Raw genomic sequence first — 22,492 nt, 5'->3', positions numbered from 1 at the left:
CATCCTCAGCCGTCCAATTAGTATCTGATGGCCTCGATCAGCTATTCTTCAACCTCCCAATCTCTTGCACGCCTCTCACCATGTCGGCTCCCGCCCTCCGTGTGTTCACTGTCGCCTCCCACCCTCCTAAACCCGCTCTATTGGGCCTTCTCCACTCACCCCTGCCCTGGCATCATTCATTCATTCGTCCTCCACCGCCCACAAACGGTGGTGCCAGCTCATCAGTTCGTCCCCACACCCACCTCCTTCATCAAGCCAGTCTGCCGTCCGTCAACCCCCTCTAAACCCAGCAAAAGATAAATCCCTGCTAAAAAGCCACCACCACTATTAACCTGGAGTCCTAACCATGACGGTCATCTGATCACACCTCTTTCAAACATATGAAAGAAGTTTCAAAGATAAATCCAAGAATTCTCGGTTTCAATATTGGGTCTAATTTCTGGACTGGCCCAAACCAAGTGAAGATTTGGATTCTGCCACTCTTCCTGACCCATTTATCCTACACTCGTAAACAAAATTCTCAGCCCATAAGGCCCAATTAGCACGCTCCACACACTCACTTGTCTAGTGTACGATACCCTTCCAGAAAAGGAAAGGGAAATAAAAAATTAAAAAAAGATGCTCCAGTCACTGGGCTAAGCCGAACTGACGCCATTAAAAACCATGGCGACCATGCCGCCGCCGCCGTCCCCGCCTACTCCCCCGCGCGCCGTCTTCTCCCCTCGCTATGCCGCCCTCCAGACCCCTGCCCACGCGCACCGTCACCTGCTCGACGGGGCGCGGCAGAGGCATGCGTCGCCGCGCCACGCGCGCGCTGGGGCCCGCGGGAGCGGGAGCGCGACCTGGCCGCGTCCTACGCGCGCAAGATCGCCGCCTGCGCCCGCGCGCGGCGGTAGGACGCGGCGTGCGAGGCATTCGCGGCCATGCCGACGCCGGGGACCCGGGCGGTGCCTTCGACCTGTTTGAAGAGATGCAAGAGAGCGGCCTGCGGCCGGACGTGATTTCTTGGAACACGCTGGTGTCCGGATTTTGCAAGAAATTGTGACCTTGGTGCTGCGCTGCATCTGTTTGACGAAATGCGGCTGACTGGTGTCTATCCGGGGGTCAATTCTTGGAACTGCATAATCTCCGGATGCGTGCAGAATGCATAGTTTCTTTGGGGATTTTCAGGAGATGTGTGAGAGTGAGGGGCTTGATGCGGTGACTGGCTAGTATTCTCCCTGCTTGCGCTGAGCTTGCAGGAACTAGACATTGGAAAGCAGCCGCATTCTTATATTTTACGGTATGGAATATGTTAAGATCCCACTCAATGCTGGGACTCAATTGCTTCTATAGATCACTGGATAATGTTCGAATCGAGAGTTTAGAGAGGGTTTTGAGAAAGCATAGAAGCTTCAGAGGAAGCAGAGAGGGTTCAGAGGAAGACAGGAGGAGTTCTAGTGTCTGATCTTGCTTGCCCTCCCTCTCTATGGCTCGCTCGTTACATAGATGCGCTCGCCAGCCTGTATCCTCACTGGGCCTATCTAGTAGTCGGGTACAACGTGTTGGGCCTGCAAACCGGCTTGCCAGCTCCTCGCGCCTCTGTCTCGTTCTCGCCTGAAGCCTGCCGCCCGCTTGCGTTTCTTCTCGCCCGGAGCTCGTTCGCTAGGTTGCCGTCCATGGTAGCCGGCGCTGTGACATTCCCGCCTTTAGCAAGTCCGGCTTGTCCATAAGCTGGTTGCAGTGAAAATAATTTTATTAGACTATAGTAGTAATTTTAGTGATTAATAATATATGAGTAATATATTTGTTAAAAATATATGTTAGTAGGTCTTATAAATGTAATACATCAAAAAGTCATTGTAATCGGGATAAAATTTTATTGAATTGTAGAAGTCTCCAGATAATTGATCTCACCGAATAGTCCAATACAGTAGAGTTTGTACTCACTAGAACATTATACACAGAGACTGATAGCCTCACCAGATAGTTCGGTGCTCTGTGTGTTGAACTCACCGGAGCGGTTTTGACAAAGACGAGAAGGCTGAAGATCTCACCAGATAGTCCGGTGATCTGCACTAGATAGCATCGGAGTATTTCTTACAAAGAAGAATACAAGTGCAGAATACTGAAAATCAACCCACTGAAAGGTCCGGTGCTTAGTTTGTGCACACCGGAATATAGCACCGGAGCATTTCTTGCAGAGGCCACTGCAAGTGCTGAAGAATGAATATTAACTTATCGGATAGTCCGATTATCACAGAGATAGTTGCACCAGAGCATTTTCAAGGAAAAAAATAGAGAATGTTCAACTCACCGATGGTTCGGTATGAATAGAATGAACACCGGATGAATGTACCATAGTATTTTACACAGAGAGGCTACAAAGGCTCGGGTGGCTTAAGATAACTCACCAAAAGGTTCGGTGATGGATTTGAAGGTACATCAAAATGTCCGGTGTCCATATAAGCTTTGAGTGGAGTTCCAACGGCTAGTTTCTGAGTTTGTACTCACCGGATGATCCGGTGTTAACAGTTTTTCTGAGTCGTTAGGAAAACGGCTAGTTGACGGGTTTAAGGTTATAAATACCCCTCCACTTAGTCATTTGATGTGTGTCATGCTGCTGGAGTTTAGAGGAAGCTCATATATATTTGAGAAGACATCCAAGCCACCAAAGTGTTTAAAGTGATAATCTAAGGCGAGTAAGCACAAGATTAGAGAGTGTTTAGTGCTTATAGGCCTAGAGTGAGCTGTAGCTAGGTGCTGCAGCTTGAGGAAGGGATTAAGGACTGATCCTATCTTGTACTGAAAGGTACGCTGATAACTTGGAGTCTTTCTGACTCGCCGATATCTTAGGCATTGGTGGCTCAAGCTTGTTGACCCTCCGACTTAGTGTAGAGTGGTGGAAAGATACGTGTACAGGGACGCGGAGACCCTTGCCATGGTGGCTCAAGCTTCGAAGTGATCACGACAGCAAGTGATCGGAAGAGAGGCTAGTTGTGAGACCTAGTCTCGGTAGCTTAGTGGCTCATCGTGCTTGAGATCTTATCTTGGTGACTTGGTAGTTCAAGAGCCGTGACTGGGTGCTGACCGAGAGCATATCCTTTGTGGAGCTCTAACGTGGACTAGGGAGTGGTATTCATGCTATTGATACCACATGATAAAAATCTCTTGTGCCGAGTTTGTCTCTCTACCTTATTTATATTTTCGCATTTCCTTATTTGCAATTTACCTTACTAGAGTAGGTTCCAATCCTCTTAAGTGGTAGAGTAAACATATTAGATAAACCTAGAGCACATTTAGATAAAATTTGAGATAGGTTTATCTTGTGAAGTTTTTAGAGCCTAATAGTTTCTTAGTGTCCTAATTCACTCCCTTATCCCTCTTAGGATGTCACCGTTCCTCACACCGGTGATGATGGAAAGCGATGACACACCTCCGAAAGTCGCTCTCACACCGCCAACGCTTCGGGTTGCTCGGTCCACTTGATCAAAGCCTGCTCCACTACCTTGGCGCCCTGATTAAAGAGATGTCGCTACAAGATGTGTTTCGGTTCTGGTGGCTTGATATCGTCAGGTGCTAGCTCAGGTAGTTGAGTGGATCTCGATGTAGAAGAAGGAAGCACCTTCCGAAGGTGCGAGACATGCACCACTAGATGGATGCGGCTGTTCTCCAGCAGTTGCAACTTATAAGCCACCACTCTAATTTTCTGCACAATCGGGAACGGGCCGAAGAACTGGAAGGCCAACTTATGGTTAGAACGATCAAATAGAGGATTGTACATACGGTTGAAGTTTCAAATACACCCAATCGCCTTCAGTGAACACTCACTCCGACCGCTTCAAATTAGCCTGATGATTCATTTGTTGGCATGCCCGCTGCAAGTGTTGATGGAGCAGTGTTGTGCACAGACGATGTCCATAGGTCCAATCTTGCAAATTGGAGTCTGCACACACCGAGAAGGTTGAGATACCAAAGTGTCTGGGTTCATGGCCATACAGTACCTGAAACGGAGAGCAGCCCAAAATCAACTGGTGCGACGTGTTGTACCAAAACTCCGCCAATGGCAACCAAGAATGCCATTTGTTTGGACAAAAATGCACAAAACAGTGCAAGTAGGCTTCAAGGCATTGATTAATCCACTCTGTTTGACCATCGGTTTGTGGGTGGTACACTGAGCTCATGTTGAGCTAAGTGCTCGCCAACTTCAACAGCTCTTTCCAGAGCGCACTTGTGAAAATCCAATTGCGATACGAAATCAGCGCTTGGGGAAGACCATGGAGCTTGTACATGTTGGTCAGATATGCTTGGGCCACCTGCCACGAAGTGTATGGGTGAGCTAAAGAAATGAAGTGCGCATACCGTGTGAATTTATCGACCACCACCAGGATATTGTTGTATGTTGCAGATTGCGGCAGTCCTTCTATAAAGTCTATAGAGACGAACTGCCACACATGTTCAGGAACCGACAATGGTAGTAGGAGTCCAGGATAGCACACGTGTTCCGGTTTAGCTTGCTTGCATACCACACATGCATCCACAAAAGCTGTGACATCTTTCTTAAGTCCTGGCCATGTAAACAATTTCCGTGCTCGGCTATACATTACCTGAATCCCAAAGTGACCCTCAATTGCACTGTTATGGAGCGCTTTTAGGATAGTATGTTTTATTGTCGGATTCCGGCAAACCCAAATTTTACCCTTGAATCAGATCACCCCATCTTTGAGCTGAAAATTGGGTAAAGCAATTAGATCCACGCTAAGCTTGGCCAGCAGACTTTGAGTAGTAGGATCAATGCTATAACTTGCCACAATATCAGTTATCCAGGAGGGAACACATGTAGATATTGCAGAAAGTTCAGAACTTGTCGGGTAGCGAAACAAGGCATCCGCAACAGTATTGTCCTTGCCCTTCTTGTAGATGATCTGATACTGTAAACCTTGTAGTTTAGTCAAGGCTTTGTATAGCCAAGGTATAGTCAATCACTGATCCTGCAGATGGGCCAAACTACGCTGATCTGTTTTGATCAAGAATTCACCCATCTACAAATAGGCCTGCCACGTCTCTACGGCCATTAAAATGGCCAGACATTCCTTCTCGTAGGTGGATAGTTGTTGATTGCACGGTCCCAAATCCCTGCTGAGATATGCTATGGGGTGATTCTCCTACATAAGAACGGCTCTGATGCCCTTATCTGAAGCATCGTCTCCACCACAAACTTATTAGCAAAATCTAGCAGAGCCAAGACAGGGGCAGATATCAGTGCTTGTTTTAGTGTGACAAACACTTCTTCCAGATCAATCCAGAGGATCACCACATGCTTCTTAAGAAGATCAGTCAATGGGATACTACTAACACCGAAATGGCGAACAAACTTTTGGTAATACCCGACAAGCCCCAGAAATCCGCATACCTCTTTTACTGACGTCAGTCACGGCCATTGTCGGATAGCCTCAATATTTTTACCATTAGTAGCCACACCAGCCATGCTGATTACATGGCCTAAGTAAGTGAGTTGTTGTCTGCCAAACAAGCATTTGGACCATTTGATTCGGAGTTGATGAGTATCCAAGATGACAAACACCTGTTCAAGTGTCCACATATGTGCTTCCAGTGTACTGTTATATATCAGAATATCATCAATAAACACAAGGACTCCCTTGCGTAAGAGAGGACTTAGAATTGTATTCATCAAGTTATGAAAGGTTGCAGGTGCACCTGTGAGTCCATAAGCCATGACCTTAAACTTGAAATGACCATTGTGTGTTTTAAACGTTGTTTTTGATTCATCCACTGGGTTCATCCGTATCTAATGATAGCCTGCCCACAAATCCATGATAGAAAACTAGCAGGAGCCAGCGAGTTCGTCCAAAAGTTCATCAATGATGGGTAATGGATAGCAATTCTTGATTGTGAGAGCATAAAGCTGACGATAATCAACACAAAATTACCATGATCCATCCTTATTGACAACCAACGAAACAGGAGATGCGAATGGACTGCGGCTGAATAACACCTTGAGCCAACATTTCTTTCACTTGTTTCTCAATTTCATCCTTCTACGCAGAATTATAATGATAAGGTCTAACATTGACTAGCTTGGCTCCAGGTAACAAGGGAATATAATGGTCAAATTGTTGAGAAGGTGGTAATCCCTGAGGTTCTACAAACAAATACCAAAAGAGTGCAGTAACTAAAGAATAACTACTTGTATATCTGAAGACTCTTGTGTCTGTTTAGTCTGACAAAGATGAATCAAAGATTGCACAATGCCTTTGTTGGACCAACTCTGAAGATGAAATGCTGAAACCATAGCACATTCAGATAGCTAAGGCTGAACACCCTGCAATGTGATTGTTCTCCCTTCATAAGCAAAATTTAGAGTCTTCTGAGCCCGGTGAATACTCATGGGACCCAATGGCTCTAACCAATCCATCCTGAGTATAACATCATAACAACCTAATGGTAGAACTTTCATGGTACAAAAGAAAGTAGAATTCTGAATCCACCACTAACAAGCAAGAATTTCAAAATTACAGTTTAATAGACCACCATTCGCAATGCATACCTTAACTAGATGAGCAGCTCAGACCACACCGGACAATCTGGTGGCAAGCAACTCGCTAACAAAGAAGTGTGAGCTCCTAGAATCAACAAGCATCAACACTTCAGTACCTTGAATCTAGCCCTATAATCGAAGTGTTGTCTGCAAGTTAGCCCCTGTAACAGCTTGCTTTGAGATGGTCATCAAAGTGTCCAAGTCATGATCCATAACTCTTTCGTTTGACACATAGACTTCAACTGAACTAGCATTTGGCTCCAAGTACTCCAAGAGCTCCTTCACAATATGAAGTTGGACAGTGTTAGCGCACTTATGGTCCGAAGACCATTTCTCACGATAGTGATAACACAACCCCCATGCGTGACAATATGCCCTCAAAGATGCCGATCGATCATCTGGAACTTCTGCTCGAGAGGCGTCAAGGCCTCTCCGGTTGTCAGACTTCTCTAGAGGAAGGGCTTTGGCCTTATTCCTGACCATCAGAGGTGAGAACACAAGTGAACGAGGGGGTCCATGTGCGCTCGTGCTCTCCGATCGACATTCCCTCCGTCTGCTCATCTCTAACACCTCTTCCTGCAAAGAAGCCAAAGATATAACAGTATCAAGGGTACTAGGATGATGTAAAACAACAATATCTTGGATCTCATCCTTGAGCCCGTCTAAGAATTGCGTGACAAAAAACAGTGGTTCCCATGATCCGTGATGAACTATGAGATTCTAGATCAAGGACTCAAAGCGACCCGTGTACTCCGTGACACTATTCACTTGGTGCAGACGCGTAAACTGATGCAGAGCACCTTGAAACTCCTCCCTACCAAATTTGTCCAAGATTTCTATCATAAACCACTCCCAATTCGGCAATTCAATAGCAAACTGTGTAGTCTGGAACCACAGAGCCGCACTCCTGCTCAGATGCATGCTAGCAACGCTCACCCGTAACTCCGTTTGCACACGAAAAATGTGAAAATATGATTCTGTGAGGACCTGTCCAAATAATATTCCAATTAATCATCAAGAGAATCATTTACTTAATCACAACCGTAATGATTAACCGAAATACCATCCCAGTAGTCTTGGCATGTGTTTTGTGCCTAAGATCAGAACACATGCCTTTCCAATATATAACATCACAACAAAGCTTAAGAAAAAGTGAGTAATTAACATTAGATTACAAGTTCTTAAGCATTCAACCATTTACAATAATTTACACAAAAGATTAGATCAACTACGTAGTGAAAACAAAACTATAGACAACAAAAGAAGAGTTGAGCCACATGCCCTTAGGCTCCACCCTAAAAGCTTCGCCACACGAGAGTAGTTGCCTACTCAGGCCCGCCACTAACGTCGGTAGGCGTGAAGTAGCCAAAAATAAGCTCCTCCTCACCAAAAGTACCTGGAAGAGAAGTGTGAGTACGAAGGTCCTCGCAAGACTTAATCCATATATGGTACATATAGATAACCCAACTTCAAGGATTATGCATTGAGCCATTAGTAAGGAGAAGGCCAAAGGTTATGTAAATTTATATACATAAGCAACCTAGAGACATATGTGTGAGCACCTATACGTAACCAAACAAATCTTTCCAAACCTGTAAACAACATGAACGTAAATGTAAATGGAACCATCTCATGTAATCAACGACCAACGACAATCATGCCCAACAAAACCATACCAACCATCCCACATTCGTGACTCTACCACATATGCAAATGGATAGGAGCATACTCATGATCGAGAGCATGGCAATTTTTAAATTGTTTTTAAACCCTACAGAGGGTACAACTTTACCCACACGACACGAGGACCATATGGTTTGAGTAACCACACAAGCCTACCCAAGGGGGTACTCGTGTCAACCTTTCTCATACTCTGAACCACCCACTTGCAATACCCCTATGGCATCAGGGTTACCGCATATCCTGGACACCTTTGGCTCCCCACCACCTTGCTTCTCTTTTTCTTTTTTCCTTATGTGTCATAGGGCCGCAAGGTAAGCGTCAGCACATCGTATGATATTTGGTTTACCTTTCCATTAGATCAGCATGTGGTTAGAACGTAAAGTGCTATAGTCAAGGGTACCGATGGACGATGTTTAAATGATGCAGGCGGTCTATGATGCCCAGGATCCTCTCCTAAACTACCCCGAGGAACCCCTCGGAGGTAGAAGACACCTCTAGCACCGCCTACATCTTGCCTCAACCTCACCACTCATCCAACCGTCAATATCATAATCAATGTTTGTGAATAGTAAGTAAGTCCTAAGCTCGCGAACAACAGATGAATCATTGCTCGACTTCTACCGAGGACCTATACATCGCTAAGCATTTTGAATGACTCTTCAGTTAGACATCAAAAATGTTATCAAGGCTACAAGGATATAAATAATAAACAACTCAAGATAGAGTAATGCATCAACATAGGTTCTACCCATAGACGCTTGACATTGACTCATTGTACATGAAAACTTACATAAAGCATAACTTATCAATTTAGACTCCATAATTCAATCAAAGGGTGTAATATGCTTACATGATTTCCTTACTGCTATGGGGTTTGCCTGATACTTCCCGCACAACACTCGCCAAACTCTAGGAGGTTGGCGTCGCCTTCAGAAGCTTGGATTATCGGTGCAACGCTCTCTAAACGAAATAAGAATACATTGTATAAATAATAAATGATAGAAAAGTGTACACATGATGCATGCTTGAATAATACTAGAGTGTCGTGCTTTGAAAATATTTGCAAAAGATCGCTAAGTGATTAGGGTTTTGAAGTTTCAAACCCCAGACAAGCTAACCTAAGTGCACATAGCCTAGCATAGCTAACGGTCAGACCGACATAGAAGTGGTGGTCAGACCATTGGCTTGCAGAGAGTTTCAGCCTCAGGCGGCTAGACCGCAAGCATGCTAGCGGTCAGACAGCTGCATGACAGTTAGACCAGCCCTAATGGCGGTTTGACCCCTGTATAGTGTTTTCAACTAGAATTCTCTGGCCCTAACTGGTGATCAGGCCAGACCTACCAATGGTCAGACCGCCAGACCTTGTTGGCAGCACTTTTGTGGGGTCGTGGGCGAGGACTCCGATGAAATCTTCAACAACGAAGGGTACTAAAATGCTCTATGAGACTAGTAGAGTGCTTCTAAAGTGATTTGGACAACATTCACCCCACTAAACTCAAAATACCCTATGGATTGGATCTAGGCTAGGTTGAACTTGGTTCTAAACAACATAAGGGTCGAATCGAGCTCAGAAACAACGAGGAAATGGTAGGGGATGCCTCAACTTAGAGTATGGGAGCTTCTTGGTGGATCAATCCACTCTGGAGAAGCTCTTGTTTGGAGATCGAGCTCTAGGGTGGCGTGCGGGCTTGAGGTTGGATGAGCGTGCCTCCGATAAGGGAGAAGAGGGGAGGAGCTAAGGGAAGTCCTTAGAAGCTTGGGGAGGTTCCCACCGTTGATCTTCGCTCATCGTGGACGTCAAGCCTGGTCAGACCGTGAGAGCGGTTTTTGCTGAATTTTCCTAGGTGTCCCTTTATCTTCACTCTCCACCTTTTTCTAAGTATTTAGAGCTTCTCCAAAGTGCTCTCACTACTACAGAAATAGACTTATATGCTGGCCCATCATTGCCGATTCCTTACGAGCTGACGGTGATGGAGTATCACTGTCGGTTTGTATCAAAGACCGACACTAAAAAGCCATTCAAAAAGAACCGGTAGTGAAACTTGATTATCACTGCCGGCTCGTGGCTAGAGCTAGTAGTGAAACCTTGATCTGAACCATCTCTAAAGTACTTGAAACTCATTTCGACTCAACTCAATAAACAAATACGTATAATTACATGCGATGATGATCATGCATGCTTAATTATGTAATTAGCATTTTAAACCGTGACAAATCTCCCCGCCCCTAAGAAGAATCCTGTCCCGAGATTCGGTAGACTTAGGGAGAAGGTGACGATGGTGGAATGGGAAAGATTTCTTCTCAATTGGAAAGAATCACGTTGACTTTCATCAATGGAAAGAAAATATAATCATTGGACCTCCCTGTGAACAAGCGGTCAGACCGCAGCTAAGCTCGGTCAGACCGTGGCTCGATTAGACCCGCGAAAATGGTGGTTAGACCGAAATCTATACAGAGAGTTTTGGGCTCTAACGATCAGACCGTAAGTCTTGTGGTGATCAAATTGCCAGGAGCAGGTTTCTTTCGGTTGAAAGGTTTCTAAGTGCACTCTTTGGAACAAAATTTTCATTCAACACGGTGATGAATATAGACATGGGAGTTGTTCAAATTGTGCAAAATTACAATGATATTACAAGTTCTCAAAAAGCTTAGGATACTCAGTCTGGATTTTATCCTCACGCTCCCATGTCACCTCGCCTTCGGTGTGGTTGCTATATTGTGATTTGATGAACTTTATGGAATGCCGTCGAGTCTCACATTCCGCTTCGTCGAATCTTATCACATTCCGCTTCGTCCAAGATTCGGATTGGTCGCTCACAATATGAATGATCCGACTGCCACTCTTGGTTTGCAACTTCGATCACTTCGGTTGGAACTTGAAGGCATTTCTTCAGTTGCGACACGTGGAACATGTTGTGGATAGCGGAGAGGGACAAAGGAAAGTCCAATTGATAGGCCATATCTCCATGCTGAGCAAAAAAATGGAATGGTCCCATGTATCGGGGTGCTAGTTTTCCTCTAACTTGAAAGTGTCGAACTCCTTTGAGTGGAGAAACCTTGAGATACACAAAGTCTCCAATCTCAAACACAAGTTCTCTCTGGCAGCGATCCATATAGCTCTTTTATTGTGATTGAGTCATGAGAAGACACTTCTGAATAGTCAGAACATGCCCTTCTGCCTCTGTGACCAAATCCGGACCTAGGAAATCCCTTTCGCCGGATTCAGACCAATTCAACGACATTCAGCATCTACAGCCATAGAGAGCTTCAAACGATAACATTTCATGCTTGGTACTGTTATTGTAAGAGAACTCGACAAATGGCAAGCATATCTCTCACTTCTTCCCATATGTGGGAGCACAAGCTCGAAGCATGTCCTCTAGAATCTCATTCACCCTCTCAGTTTGACCATCAGTCTAGGGGTGATATGCGGTGTTGTTGTAGGATCTAGGATACTGACTAGAGGGGGTGAATAGGCGGTTTTAAAACTAACTACTAAGCGATCAACCAAACTTGTGGAAACAAACTAAAGATCACTAGAACAATATGAAAACAACTAAGAGCTATGTCAAGGTTTGCAATCCTAGGGTGATATGCAGCAATTTGTATGAAAGTAATAGCTCAAAGGATGACACACAAAATTTATCTCGTGGTATCGGTGATTTGCCGATCACCCCTAATCCACATTGAGGTGAGTTCAAGTTTCTAACCGCTTCTCTATCAAGTGTCCAATTCTCACACAAGAAATGGCTCACATCGAGCAACTTGATCTTAAACTAGAATAGAACAAGAACTACTCAATATCTCGATTTCACTAGATGAGCACTTTACCTCTCCTGCAAGGCGTGCTCAAAGCCTCTCACAATCACCATTGTGGCTCCTTCACAATCTTCTTTGAAGGCTCAACAGTGTAACAACCTCCAAACCGTTTAGGAGACAGCAACCTCCTAGAGTAACAAGTTGATGACGCTTGCTTGAAGGATCACTAGTGTTCCAATGCTCAAACTCTTCAAAATTATGTACTAGATGCGTTCACACTCTCAAAAATGTAACCACTAAGCTAGGAGAGGTAGAGGAGAAAGGCAAGAGCTCAAATGAGTTGTAGTGAAGTGCTAGCTTTTTTTCTTGAACCATCCAAGCAACTATATATAGGCCACACTCCAAAATGTGACCGTTTCTATTGATTTGACACTTCTGCGACATTGGCGGTCAAACCGTAGGTCAACTAGCGGTCAGATCGACAGCCGTTCAACGGCTATAAAGTCGTGATGATTACTTCTGACATAGGCTGGCGGTCAGATCGCCAACCCTTTCTTTCAGACCGTGAGCAGGGAACAGAGTGTCAAAACTCTCTGTTCTGGGGCGGTCAGACTGGTCATGCCCAGTTGTCAAATAGCCAGCAAGAGCAGAGGGTCTGAACCCCTCTGTTCCTTGGCGGTCAGACCGGGCCGCGCCGCGGTCAGACCAAAACTGAGGTCCGAACACATCTCAAACATGGTTATACAGCGGTCAGACCGGTAAGGCCTTCGGTCAAACCGCGACACTTGAAACTCAAACAGAATAGCCTTTTCTATACAGCGGTCAGATCGGCAGTTCTGGCGGTCAGACCGCCACAACTCAGAAACACTAAAAGGTCATCCTTCTTTGGTTTCTCTCAAACTAAATTTCTCACTCTATGTGAAATGCAGGTTTGAACAATTTTGACACTTTAGATGTCTCAAGTACACATCAACCCCTCTTAATAGTACGACACTTATCATATCAATCCAGTCAATTTTCTTCTCTAATCTCCTTTGACCAGCAAAAGAAAATGCCCTACAATTATACCTTTGCCTTGAGATAGCCATTTTCGTATTTTCCACACATGCTTCTTCTAGCTTCGCAACACCTTTGTGACTAACCGTTTCATAACTCAAATAAACATGTTAGTCCATAAATTTCTTATTGTCATTAATTACCTAAATACGAAATAGGATCCTAGATGCTTCAATCTCCCCCTTTTTGGTTATTGATGACAATAATACTAAGAAGTCATGTGAATTAAATTTTGAGACCACTTTTAGCACATGGCATAAAGAATACTCGATGGTGAGTTTCCATAGCAAGAATTTCAACAATATGAAATTAAAGGATATAAAGGCTATCAAAAACTCATGTTAAGGTAAGCTCCCCCTACATATGTGTCTAAGATTAAAGAGAAGATACATTGCACAAGTTATAGATTTTAATAAAAAATTTGACAGAGTTTACCTTGATTTCTTGGATCCAAGGAAAACGATATAATCACTAAGATTTCCAATAAAAATATATCATCAAAACATTTTCCTCAAGACATCCAATAAGGTTAGAACATATAGATAGAGAATAATATGGAGATAAGCAAATAAACATAATTCATCATATTACAATACTTAAACATAGTCCATCACATAGTTCTCTTGCAACAACAAAAAAGATGCAACATAGTTCATCACATTATATGCATGATAGAGTCTTATGCATAGAAATGATGAAAAGATAGATTACGATAGATTATCTCTCGCTCTCCCTCTTTCTCACTTCTTCCAACTTCTCCCCCTTTGACATCAAGTACCAAAAAGATCTAATCATCCTGAGGAGGAGGTGGAGGAGGCCTCGAATAGATACTGCAGAAGTGATCAGAGAAAGTGTTGAACTGTTGCTGAAGACTTTGCTATCCAAGAGATAGAGTAGTAAACATTTCATTCAATTCTTGGTTCTGAGCATACAAAGTTGCAATGTCTTCACGAGCGGGAGCTATGGCCTGCTGAGTAGGCTAAAACTAGGTCTGCTCAAAGTTCGCTTGAAAAGTATCCAAACTCTGTTGAAAACTCTGCTGAATAGATGTCATATATAGATCAAAGAAACCAGTTGGAGGTGTCCACTGAGGAGGAACTGGCTCTGGAGCTGGCTGAGCCTGAGGAGGAACATAATGTTGAGATTCCTCATCCTAACCTCCATGAGCTGCAGGAAAACCCTGACTCCCATGACCTCTATGAAGAATGTGGGGATTCACTTTGAAAGACTTGTATCCCATATGTTTTATATCACAAGATGTTTGGTGGAAATTTGACTTCAAAAGAATGAGAGACATGATATATGAAGCAAAGTAGAGATTTGGAGTTATGCTCACTGTGATATCATCAATAGCCCTCAATATATACTTGATCACATCAATTTTCCTCATGTTCATGATATGATTGATGATATTCCAATAATGAACCTGAATAGCATCACTGTTTTCACTTTTTGGAGCAAAAGTGGCTCTCACTATTTTATTGATAGTTGTAGGTAGCACTTTTAACCCAGTCACTGTCCCAATGGTGACTTTGGAGACAACACCCAAAGGCTCATAAAAAGTGCTCCAAACATTCTATGGCAAGCACTCTTCATCATTTATATCAATAGAGCCATAAACCACCTCATAAGTTATTCTCACAGCACTTGCAAAATCCCTGAAGGAAGCTTCAAATTTTTTGGACCCTGTCATCCACTCAGTTTTCTGAGATTCATGAGAAATCTCAACTGTTGCATAGAATTGTCTGATGATAGTATTTTAAGCTCACAAACTCATGAAGACCTAGCTCTTAAAGATATCTGCTAAACCATCCATGCTAGGCTGACTTCTCACATACGCCAAATCAATCCACTTTTGTTCATAGATTTTCTTATTCAGAAGATGAACATAGAAAACATCTTGTTGAACCATAGTGTAAAAATGTGGTTGAATAGCATCATTATCTAGAGCATACTGATAAGTGTTTCTAGCTCTAGTATATTCAGTTAAAGTTCAAGATTTTCTATACCCAACATAAGCTTCATGATTAATTTCAAGATCCTCATCACTGGCATCTTCCATGTCATGATCAATATTACCAACAAAAGACGAGGTTTCCTCACCAATATCCTGATAAGATATCCAATCGTAGTCCTGACATCATCCTCGGAATCTGGTTTCATCAATCTTTTTTAGCCGTACCCCGACCGTCCACAATCTTTTTCAACCTCCTCCCAAGGCCACTTCCACTTTCACTGATCATCAGAGATGTCACAAGGAATTAGATCAAAGAAAAGGAACAACACATGATGAAACAGTGAGATAAACAGATTCTGCCGCTGCTAGCGGTCAGTCCGGCATAAGCCATGGTCTGACCGCAAGCGTGCAGACAGATCCAAACGGTGGATTTTGATGAAAAATGAAGTTCTAACTGATCAAATTTTGAGAATAACTTAATATAGATGCTAGCAACTTATTCCAACAAGTTTCATCTCAAATCCATGCCTCACATGATGGTCATACCCTTTAATACTTAAGCTTCAAAAGCTTTGAAATCCATGGTAAAAAGGGAAGTAATCAAGGAAATACCGACAAGACATGTCGGAGGAGTCTACGGTTGGACCGGGGATGGTCTAGGATCGACCAGGGACAAAGGATTTGAGTTTTTCTTGAGTTGGCACCGAGATTACGTGTCCGTGAGAGAGAGAAAAAACTCAATTTGGTGAGATGGGGACCGAAGGAGAAGATAAAGAGAGAAAATGATTCGCCATATCATGCGCTGGCGATCAGACCGCGACTAGGGGCGGTCAGACCGCTAGAATCTAGAGGTTGGAAAACTCTCTGTATAGATCTAGCGGTCAAACCGGGCTTCTAACAGTCGGACCGCTGGAACCAAAAACTCAGAACTTCTTGGAATTGAGCTAGGAAGAGAGATATTGAGATAACATATGATCTTTAGAGATAAGATATGAGATAGAACCATATGCAACATAATTCAACCATAAACTTAGATGAAAAACTTAAATTGAAATATTGTATTATTACTAGAACATGTAAATGCACAAACATTATATGCCCATTGTTTCAAGTAACATTTGAGAAGTCAATGACGTTGAGCTCATTTCTCAATTTGCAAAAACGACTCTCATCTAAAGGTTTGGTGAAGATATCCGCCAATTGGTCCTCGGTCCTCACACTATCTACTAGGATATCGCCTTTGCTTACATGATCTTTAAGAAAATGATGGCAAATATCTATATTCTTGGTTCTTGAGTGTTGAACTGGATTTGTGGCTATTTTCACGGCACTTCCATTATCACACAAAAGAGGCACTATTTTGAACTTAACTTTATAATCTAACAAAGTTTACCTCATCCATAGCAATTGAGAACAACAACTACCCGCGGAAACATATCCCACTTCGGCGGTAGAGAGTGTTACAGAATTTTGTTTCTTGGAAGACCATGAAACTAGCGATCTACCTAAAAATTGGTAACTTCCGGAGGTGCTCTTTCTATCTACTTTACGACCCGCATAATTAGAATCTGAATATCTAATTAGCTCGAACTCAGCACCTTTTGGATACCAAAGCCCTATACTAGGAGAGTATTTCAAATATCTCAAAATACGCTTAACGACCATCAAATGACATTATTTAGGTGATGCTTGAAATCTTGCACACATACACACACTAAACATGATACCGAGCTTAGATGCGGTAAGATAAGAGCAAACTACCTATCATGGATCTATAAAGCTTTAAATCTACCGATTTACCTCCCTTATCAAGATCAAGATGGTCATTTATCACCATAGGAGTCTTGATAGGCTTCGCATCTTCCATACCAAATTTTTTCAATAGATCCTTCAAATATTTTGATTGGCTAATAAAAATCCCATCTTTGAGTTGCTTGATTTAAAGTTAAGAAAAAACTCAATTATCCAATCATAGACATTTCAAATTCTCTAGACATTTCTTGGAATTCCTCACAAAAAATTTTGTTAGTAGATCCAAAATTGATATCATCAACATAAATCTGACATACAAAGAAAAAATTTGCAATAAATTTAGTGAACAAACTAAGCCTTTTGAAACAACAAAATCTCTAAGTCTCACATACCACGCACGTGGGGCTTGTTTAAGGCCAAAGAGAGATTTAGAGAGTTTATATACATGATTTGGCTTTTTAGGATCTTCAAAACTGGGAGGTTACTCAACAAAGACAAGTTCACTAATTTTACCATTTAAAAAAGACACTTTTTACATCCATTTGATATAACTTGATATTATGAGATGAAGAAAAATTAAGTAAGATTCTAATAGCCTCATGTCTAGCTACGGGAGCAAAAGTTTCACCAAAAGCCAAACATTCGAGTTGAGTATATCCTTCTGCAACCAATCTTGCTTTGATTCTCACAACAATTCCTTCTTCATCTTGCTTGTTCCGAAAAACCCATTTTGTGCCAATTCATATATTATTGCAGGTGAAGTTATTTAACTCTTCATGCATTGCATTCATCCAATCCGGATCATTTAGAGCTTCTTCTATATAGTTAGGCTCAATAGAAGATATAAAAGAATAGTGTTCACAAAATGAAGCAATACAAGAACGAGTTTGAACACCCTTACTAAGGTCACAAAAAATTTGATCAATGGGATGATCCTTGGCAATAACATGGTGAACTTTTGGATGAGCTACCGGCACTTGTGATGGAGTTGATGAAGTGGTAGCTTGTTGTGATTTATCATTCATGTCTTCCACATTATGCGCTTCAGCTTGATCATTTGTAGTGGAATTAGATGAAATAGCTTGAATTAAGGTAGATAGATAATTCTCTTGTTCATCTTCCTCTTTTGGCTTAATATCACCTATTTACATATTCTTAATAGCACTTCTTAAACCATCATTACCTACATCATCCAAATTTTCTTGCTCTTCTTGAGAGCCATTAGTTTCATCAAATTTAACATCATGTGTCTCTTCAACCAAACTAAAATTTTGGTTGTAGACACGATAAGCTTTACTTTGAGAAGAATACCCAAGTAAGAAACATTTATCACATTTTCTTTGGAATTTTGATAAACGAGTACCATTCTTTAGAATGTAGCATTTGAATCCAAATATCCAAAAATATGAAATGTTTAGTTTTCTTCCAGTAAGGAGCTCATATGGAGTCTTTTTCAACAATCGGTGACAATATAATCTATTTGATGAATGGCAAGCGGTATTGATAGCTTCGGCCCAAAAATTATCCGAGACATCATATTCCGAAAGCATTGATCTTGCCATAACAATAAGAGTTCGATTCTTCCTTTCAACTACTCCATTTTGCTCCGGAGTGTATTTGACCAAGAATTCATGTTTGATACCCTTTTCTTCACAAAAATCCTCAACCTTTGTGTTCTTGAATTCGGAGCCATTGTCACTTCTCACTTTCTTGACCTTGAACTCAAATTCATTTTCGGCCCTTTTAGCAAAGCTTTTGAAGGTGTTAAATACAATAGTCTTATTATGTAAAAAGAATACCCAAGTATATCTACAAAAATTATCAACTAGTAAAATATTTGAGATAGCAATTTTACCTAATCCTTTACCTTTCCTTTGCTATTATCTACAAATGCGATTTTGTCATATTCTGATCCATCATTGCTCATAGAAATGAATATACTTTGATTTCTGGTCATGTATTGAGTAGATAAATCATCAAGAATATTGCAAGATATGCTCATATCTACTTTTGTTTTGTTGTTTCATAAGTAATAAGAGAGTCATGAGTTTCCTTCAGCATCTCATGAGTTTCTTTTAGACCCTCATGAGATGTCTTTAGCTTTTCATAGGATTCTTGAAGAGAGGTGTGTCTTCTCTTCAATTTCTTAAACTTTGCTCTTTCTTTGCTTATGAAGTTATCAAAACAATTTATTAACTCAACTAGATCATCATATGAATACTCATCTTCATCACATAATACATTAGAGTCTCATTTTGCCATGAGGCAATAAGGTGTGGAGAAGAGGGAAGACGCCTTCTTGATGGCTACATCGGCAAGACTCTTTTGAGATGGCTTCTCATCATCGGAGTCGGAGCTTGAGCTTGCATCCGAATCCCACTCAACATAGAATGCTTGACCATCTTTCTTATTCTTATAGTATTTCTTGAAAACCTTCTTGTCATCACTCTCCTTTTTCTTATCGGTATACTTTTCTTCCTTGTTCTTGCAATTTGTGGCAATATGTCCATTTTCGCCACATTCAAAGCATCTTCTTTCTTTGAAGGGATTCCCTTTGGAAGATTGTCTCTTCTTACTATATCCACATTGATATCTCTTCTTCTTAATGAATTTATCGAATATTCTCACAAAGAGAGTCATTTCTTCATCATCTTGATCTTCATTATCACTCTCTTCATGATCATCTTTGTCTCTAGATGATTGAGCCCTGAATGCAATATTTTTCTTCTTGGCATCGGTAGTATCATCATGAAGATCTTATTATGACTTCTTTAAAATGTCATGAGTGAGAATTTCACTCAAAATTTGCGTTGGAGTGTATCCTTCAAATTTGACCTCACAAGCAAAGTCACAATAGTGTCATATTTGTTAGGCAAAGCTCTAAGAAATTGATGAGAGAAACCAACATCGGAAACATCCATACCAAGCCCCTTGAGCTCATTTATTATGTTGTTTAAATGATTGAATATTTTTTCAATGCTTTCATTTGGCAACATAGTAAATTTCTCAAATTACCCTATGTAAACAAAAAGCTTTACATCCTTAACCATGGTTGTGCCTTCATGAATTTCTTTAAGCCTTTCCCAAATCTCATGAGCGATCTCAAGTTTGCAAATACGATTAAACTCATTAGATCTAAAGCACCATAAAGAACATTCATAGCTTGAGCATTTGCATGAGCATTATCCCTATATTCAACAGTAAGATTAGTAGTATCAAGAATTACATAATTCTTATCCACTATATCCTATAATTTACCGCTCATAGCCTTAAGATAGACGGTCATTCTAACCTTTCAATAGGCATAGTTTGACTCCTCAAAGAATGGAGGCTTCCCCACATTGACATAAGTGTCACTAGCCATAATCCTACTCCAGGATGATTAAATTCGCTATAAAAAGGAGTCCTAAGCTCTGATACTACTTGTAGTATCTAGGATACCGACTAGAGGGGGGTTGAATAGGCGGTTTTAAAACTAATTGCTAAACGATCAAGCAAACTTGCGGAAACAAACTAAAGATCACTAGAGTAATATGGAAACAGCTAAGAGATATGTCAAGGTTTCCAATCTTAGGGTGACATGCAACAATTTATATTCTAGGAAGATAAATTGGATAAAGTAAATTGCATGAAAGTAAATAGCTCAAAGGATGACACACGGAATTTATCTCATGGTATCGATGATTTTCCGATCACCCATAATCCACATTGAGGAGAGTTCAAACTTCTAACCGCTTCTCTATCAAGCATCCAATTCTCACACAGGAAAGGGCTCACATCGAGCAACTTGATCTTAATCCGGAATAGAACAAAAACTACTCAATACCTCGATTTCACTAGAGTAGCACTTTGCCTCTCTGGCAAGACGTGCTCAAAACTTCTCACAATCACCACCGTGGCTCCTTCACAATCTTCTTTGAAAGGCTCAACAGCGTAACAACCTCCAAGCCGTCTAGGAGGCGGCAACCTTCAAGGATCACTAGTGCCCCAATGCTCAAACTCTTCAAAGTTATGCACTAGATACTCTCATACTCTCAAAAATGCAACCTCTAAGTCAAGAGAGGAGGAGGAGGAAGGCAAGAGCTTAAATGAGTTGTACTGAAGTGCTAGTTTTTTTTCTTGAACCAGCCAAGCGACTATATATAGGTCACACTCCAAAATGTGACCATTTTTGTTAATTTGACACTTCTGTGACACTGGCGGTCAGACCGTAGGTCAACTAGCGGTCAGGCCGCCAGCCATTCAATGGCTATAAAGTCATGATGATTACTTCTGACATAGGCTAGAGGTCAAACCACGAGCACTCTCGGTCAAACCGTGAGCAGAGAACAAAGTGTCAAAACTCTCTATTGGGAAGCGGTCAGACCAGCCATGTTCAGTGGTCAGACAGCCAGCCGGAGCAGAGGGTCTGAACCCCTCTGTTCCTTAGCGATCAGACCAAGTCACGCCATGATCAAACCGGGACTGAGGTTCAAACACATATCAAACATGGTTATACAGTGGTCAAACCGGTAAGGCCCTTCGGTCAGACTGCGACACTTGAAACTTGGACATAACCGCCTTTTCTATACAGCAGTCAGACCGGCCATTCCGGCGGTCAAACCACCACAACTCAGAAACACTAAAATGTCATATTTCTTTGGTTTCTCTCAAACTAAATTTCGCACTCTATATGAAATTCAAGTTTGAGCAATTTTGGCACTTTAGATGTCTCAAGTAAACGCACATAACCCCTCTTAATAGTACATCACTTATCCTATCAATATGGTCAATTTTCTTCTCTAATCTCCTTTGACCGGCAAAAGAAAATGCCCTACAATTATATATCTACCTTGAGCTACCCATTTTCATATTTTCCACACATGCTTCTTCTAGCTTCGCAACACCTTTGTGACTAACCTTTTCATAACTCAAATAAACATGTTAGTCTATAAATTTCTTATTGTCATTAATTACAAAAGCACGAATTAGGGGCCTAGATGCTTTAGTTGTGGAAGAGCTCAGTTCCCATGGCCTCATGCAGGCTTCTCCAAAAATGAGAAGTGAACTAAGTGCCTTGATCAGAAATGATCTTCTTTAGAAACCCATGAAGGAAAATAATTTGAGTGAGGTATAGCTCCACATATTGCTTGATCGAATACGTTGTCTCGACAGGAAGGAAATGAGAGGACTTTGTCAATCGGTCCATAATGACCCAAATCAAGTCATCCATGTGAGGTCTTCAGCGACCCTGTAATGAAATACATATCGATCTCCTCTCACTTTCAGGAGGGAATGGGTAAAGGTTGGAGTGTACCGGCCGGTTTGAGATGTTCGGCCTTCACTCTTTAGAAGACATCACACTTAGAAACATATCAAGAAATTTCTTGCTTCATGTGAGTCCACCAAAATCTGAGCTTGAGGTCTTGGTACATCTTCGTGCTCATGGGATGGATGGATAGCAATGAATCATGAGCTTCATCCATAACTTTCTTCCTCAATGCCTTGACTTTTGGAACCACTAGCCGGTTCCCAAACCACAAGACACCTTAGTCATCCTCAGAAAAATAGATAGCCTTGCCTTCCTTCATTTTATCTCAGATTCGAGTCATGCCCTTATCATCCTTTTGAGCTACCTAATTTCATCCAGGAGGGTGGATTTAATCTCCAGATTTGCCAGAAATCCCTCCGAAACCATTTTGAGCCTCCGAAATTCATCACAAAGTGTGGTATTTCTAGACTCGACCATAAGGCAATTGCATCGAGCA

The 22,492-nt window shown here is 41.8% G+C and overlaps 1 pseudogene; it reads left to right on the top strand.

The window, feature by feature from the left end:
- Window positions 1–421: 421 nt before the first annotated feature.
- Window positions 422–22,492, top strand: part of LOC133903106 (pentatricopeptide repeat-containing protein At3g63370, chloroplastic-like) — a 38,081-nt pseudogene continuing 16,010 nt past the window's right edge.

This window comes from Phragmites australis, chromosome 21, assembly GCF_958298935.1.
Source record: "Phragmites australis chromosome 21, lpPhrAust1.1, whole genome shotgun sequence".
Classification (NCBI taxonomy): Eukaryota; Viridiplantae; Streptophyta; class Magnoliopsida; order Poales; family Poaceae; genus Phragmites; species Phragmites australis.
Note: the sequence above shows the minus strand (reverse complement) of the source record. Positions and strands in the feature narration are given on the sequence as shown.